This window comes from Sorex araneus, chromosome 2 (assembly GCF_027595985.1).
Source record: "Sorex araneus isolate mSorAra2 chromosome 2, mSorAra2.pri, whole genome shotgun sequence".
In the NCBI taxonomy this organism is placed as follows: Eukaryota; Metazoa; Chordata; class Mammalia; order Eulipotyphla; family Soricidae; genus Sorex; species Sorex araneus.
This window is the reverse complement of record NC_073303.1, coordinates 157,347,661-157,353,343: the sequence shown is the minus strand read 5'-3', so window position 1 is coordinate 157,353,343 and position 5,683 is coordinate 157,347,661. Positions and strand designations below refer to the sequence as shown.

The 5,683-nt window shown below is 39.0% G+C and overlaps 1 pseudogene; it reads right to left on the bottom strand.

Annotated features, from left to right (window-relative positions):
• Window positions 1-3,959: 3,959 nt before the first annotated feature.
• On the bottom strand, window positions 3,960-4,760 carry LOC101548485 (NADH dehydrogenase [ubiquinone] flavoprotein 2, mitochondrial-like; annotated as a pseudogene).
• Window positions 4,761-5,683: the final 923 nt, after the last annotated feature.

Below are 5,683 nucleotides of genomic sequence, written 5' to 3'. Positions count from 1 at the left end.
TTTCATTGAAACCCTGGGGATATTGGGATATTGAGTCACTGTCACTGTCACTGTCATCCCGTTGCTCATTGATTTGTTCGTGTGGATACCAGTAATGTCTCCATCGTAAGACTTGTTGTTACTGTTTTTGGCATATCAAATACGCCACGAGTAGCTTGACAGGCTCTGCCATGAGGGCAAGATACTCTTGGTAGCTTGCCGGGCTCTTCAAGGGGTGGCTAGAGGAATCAAACCCAGGTCAGCCACGTGCAAGGCAAATGCCCTGCCCACTGTGCTATCGCGCCAGCCCGGGATGATCATCATCATCATCATCCCGTTGATCGTTGATTTTCTCGAGTGGTGTCAGTAATGTCTCCATTTGTCCTAGACCTGAGAGTTTAGCAGCCTCTCTTTACTCATCCTTCCCAAAGATGCCACAATGGAAGCTCTTTCAGGGTCAGGGGAATGAGACCCATCATTGTTACTGGTTTGGCATATGGATATGCTATGGGGAGTTGTGAGGCTCTCCCATGCAGGCAGAAACTCCCGGTAGCTTGCCAGGTTCTCCCAGAGGGAGAACTAGTCTATAAGATGTTGCACAGCTGCTCTGCACTTCCAGGAGCTTGGTCTTTGGTGAGATTACATGGCACACGGGGGCAGTCTCTAGGTGTGAGCACCTAGCTACTGGAACATGGGGGATCCGGGCGGAAGGGGCCCAGTCCCAATCCAAGCAGGTTTGGAGATCTCAGCCCGGTCTGGGTTCCCACACACCTGGGTTCGTCTGCCAGTTCATTCATTAGTGAGGCTTGTCCGAACATGTGAACAGGGGCCTTGAGCATGGCTGTTACTGGGCTCCGGATATCTGGAGCCCAGGCCGAGATATTGAGTATTTGTCTTTAACAATGACTTTCACTGCTTTAACCACCTTAATAGTTTCTTATTAAAAGGAGAAAAAGAATATAACATAAAAGCTCTCTCTAGAAAACTTGAATCCAAATTTCTTCATCGTATTTCATTCTTTTCTTAAATAAATACAGCTAAATATACATATTAATTTTATAAAGATATTAGCAAATTGCATCTTAAGAATCAAAACAATTAAGATATTAAGACCAGTGTTTAATATTAAGAAATAGCACCATTAATAAATAAATAGATGTTACTCAGTGCACATAATATAAACCCGCATATCATCCAGGTCATTGAGAATATGATTAATAAATGTTGCCAGGAGAGTAAAAACCACATGCTCAAGGGAATTACATGAAATCCCAAAAGACCAAGCTGATTGAAAGGAAGGTTTGAAAAAAAAACTGAATTAAACTTTCAGCATCTCGAAGTGTATCCATGATTTTATAATCAATCTGACCAATTTTACATCTGTAATTGATTTTTCCCAGGTAAAAACTCTTAAGAAACACTTCCCTACTTGTTTTTTGTTTTTACACTACATTTTGAGAGGGGAAAAAACAAACCTTTTTATTGATTTTTAAATTATTTATGGGATTACTGTGAGCTACAAAATTAAAAAATTGTTCTTGAAAATGTTGAATCTCTCTCAAAACTTGACTTAGGCTAAGCTTTGAAAGCTTTTTATATTACAGCTGACCTTGAAAGATTGATATTGTGTGCTCATTCTGAGTAAAGACTTAGCATATTTCTTTGAGACCAACACAAAAAATTGGACGCTATTAAACTGGCTTCTTCAGCAGTGATATAAAGCTGCCATATGATCAACTTCTGCTGAGAAATTCTGTTTATTCCCCCTAAGATGTAAGAGCAAGAAAACAGTTGTAAATGCTAAGTCATGTTACTTGATGTCCCATGATAATAAAACTGTGATCTAGTAGGTTCTGGTGACATAACTCTGAAACAGTATTTTATATATAATAATTGCCTAATATCTCAATCCTTCCCAGGTTTTACCAAAACTGCAGACCCTAAAATTTTATATTTATGTCACTTATAGGATTCAATTTTCTAATCTTTGCAACTTCTGGGTTGTGACTAGAAGTCAATTTTTATAGTCACTAGAGCATATAGTTTTGTAATAATATATTTGATTTATTATTTTGTCTGATAATAAATTTATATCATGTCCAGTTCACTGATTGAGCAGTAGAAATGAAATCTACTAGGATTAAATCCACAGAATTCCCTATGACCAACCTCTATGACTCTCCCTGAATCTGATTTTCTACTTGTAATATAAATGGTTTAATAAGTAAGCATTATCTAAAATAAGAATATTTGGTGTTAGTACTTGCTAAATCTACAAATTTTAGTTCCAACTAGAACTTAGAATGCAATAGTCAATGTGAAAGACTTCTTGAAGTGCAATAATAATTTTATAGTTAATTTTTTACCTTCCCAAGACTTGAAAGCATGTGTCTAAAGAGGACTTGTGGAGTCTATTTGCTCAGTTACTCACATTGGGCATCTGAAATACCACTAAATCTGTGCAATTAGAGCTAAGAACATTTCTACGAATACATTGATAAAATTACAATCCTATCAAACCCACAGAATCCATAGCTTCATATGTACTCTTGGTTTTTAGTTATTAGCTTAAAACTTTATACTGTATTCTCTATAATTCTGTTAAAATAGCATTATATGATACTATTTTTGTGAAAAATCTTTCTGCAAATGAATTTCAGATAGTTTTAAATAACAGCATTATCTCTTTTTAGCATAAATATATTTATTTTTCTTTTTTAACTCTCCAAGTAGAGTCCCTATACTGATGAGTTGAGAGTTTTAAAGTTCATAAGTCATGTTGTCTATTAAAAGTTGAATGGGTAGATGTTATATTTATCTTTTCTTTTTAAGCTACAGAGAAACTAAGTTGCAAAAATTCAAAGTTTATTTATTAGATGTCTCTCTTGTATATTTGCATATTGTGCACAACAGGATGTTTGCTGTACCTTCTCAATACATCTAAGAAATATTTCATAAAATATTACATGAAATTTTTAATTTCATAAAAGTCCTTCTTTGAAATTACTAATAAATCAACTTAGCCATAAAAGTATAAATAAATTTTTACCTGGAGACTGAAGGTAAATTAGCAATCTGGGTTATGTCCCCAGCACCACATGGCCTCTCAAGTATATCCTATTTACTATGTATTTTAAAAATAAAGTCAGGTTATTTCAATGGTCCTCTTTATTTTTGCTTGTTTATATTGCAAGATATTGAACCCAGGATTCAGTAATGCAGAGTATGCGACAAATTCCCAGCCCAAGAGGATAATTCTCTTTTTGCTTGTTGGCTTTGCAAGAGATTGAACCCAGGACTGAGCAACGCAGAGTATGAGACACATTCCTGGGCCAAGAGAACAATCTTTATAGGATCACTGAAAGAAACTTTCCTCTTTGGAACACTCACTTAATAGGGCTTAGAACAATTTTGTTACAAATAATGAGTATTAATAAATACGACCAAAACCTGAAACACTCATATTCAGTGTTTTTCACACATTAAGAGATTGTTTTAGAAAACTTTGTGAGAGAAAAATACATGGACATGTGTAAAAAACTATCTGTCAGAAGGTGACCAGGGGACAGCCCTAATGGCTCTCCCTGTCGGCCATCCCTGGGTTCAGGGGCTCTGTCCCGGGCCGGCTAGTCCAGCCGGGGTGACCCAAGCCATGGGGCAGATGGAGGAAGGAAGAAATGAAGGCCAAGCCTGTTGATTGATCAGTTGCTGTTTATTCCATTCTCTCCGTGCATCTCTTCCTTCCTAGCTCCTTACTCCTCCATCCTCACTCTCTGGCTTTCTCCTCTCCCTCTGGATTCTCCTCTTCACCAGTCTCTCCCCCTACTTGTATCTCTCCACCTTGCCCTCTAGGCAACACACAGTCAGCTAGCAAAATCAACATGAGAAAACCCTTCCTGACTGCCAGCAAGCAAAATACCTCTTAAGGTTTTTCTCATTTCCTCAGCCCAAGAACTTTTTCCGCATCTTTTTTATTTTTATGTAGATAAGTGATTCACATTTTATTTTTTCAGAGACTTATTTACAGTTGAATATAAATTCAAGGCCTGCTAGCACACCAAAATCAGCTCCTTTGGGTGGTTCAGGCAAAGAGGTCAGACCACCAGCTGGCTCACAAGAGAAACTTCTGCTCCTTGGCCCAGGTTTTGGAACTTTGCCAGCCTTCAGCTCATCAATAATTTCTTCAATGTCCTTAGGTGTCAGACCCTCATAGTAGTTGTCATTTATCTGAACAATTGGTGCATTTGCACAGGCTCCTAAACATTCCACCTCTATAAGAGTGAAAAGTTTGTCAGGTGTAGTCTCCCCAACCTTTATTCCAAGTTTTTTTCTGAATAGCCTCCAGGATGCTGTGGGAGTTTTGCAGCATGCAAGGTGTAGTCGTGCAGACCTGAATGTGATACTTTCCAACTGGTTTTCGGTTATACATTGTATAAAAAGTTGCTACTTCATAAACTCTCATTGGAGGTACTTGTAACACTTCTGCAACCTTGTTCATAGCAGAGATGGGTAGGCATCCGTTCTCTCTCTGTTCTAAATCCAGGACTGGAAGCAGAGCTCCTGCTTTGTGTCCTTTTGGGCAGTTTTTCACAATTGCTTCTATCCTCTTATAGTTTTCTGGTGTGAAATCAAATGGAGTATCTGCATTATTCTCAGGAGTATCTCTGTGCACAAATAAGTCTCCTCCAGCTCCATTTTGCAAAGAGGACTTAATTCCTTATGTGCCTTCCCCACGGGGCCGCGAGGCCAGCCCGGGCCCAGAGCGCGGTGGACAAGAGCATGGCGGCCAGAAGCAGGCCTTTCCAGCAGCTCCAGGCGACGGTGCTCGCGAACCCGGGACGCCCTTATTCACATCTTAGTACTAGTTATTTTTGTATGGACACAGTAAGAAATACATTGAGGCTTGCAAGGCAGCTCTCTTGGCAACATCTTGCCACAGACTCAGACTGCAGCACTCAGGCCAGATTAATCATTCCTAACCCTAGCAGGGTCCAAATCTAGTTATCACTGTTTGGATCATGACAGCACTTGTCCATGACCAAGTTCTTAACTTATAGTTACACATTAGGCACTTTGGCCAGGCCCATCTGGATGCCAGGGTAGCACACAACTCACCGCTTGCCCTGGGTCCGTCTCATCCCTCGTTGGTACCCTGATTTTTAGGGTGTTAGGAAGTAAGGGCAGCTGAGGCTCAGGCCTAGAGAACAGATGCCCAGGAGGAAAATAACATGCAGAGTCAAATGACTCCCAGGTTACAAAAGCATAGCATTTGCTACAGTCTTCCTGTGCCCATACAAAAGGACATGACTCTGAATAAACTACGTAAAGGACTCAAGGAGAAGAGAAAAACAATATGTGCAAGTCAACAGAACACTAAGAAAGAAGTTACAAATAAACACTGAGGAATGGGAGCACTGTGATGGGAGTAACCCAATAAACCTAAACTACCTGAGGCTATATTATCCTACAGACATGAATTACAGAAATTTTGGCAAAACAGAATAAAGTTTGTTATTGTCATCAGTTAAGAGTCGAAAGTTTTTGACTAGAGAAACAAAGAAAAATTAATTATAAGAACTTAAAGTTGAGGATAACATGAAGTGGGCTCAATGTCATGAAAAGGAGAAAAATAGATCTGGGCATTAACAGAATCTGACACAGCACACAGTGTCTTATTTATTCTACTTTTCAAAACCTCTTAGAA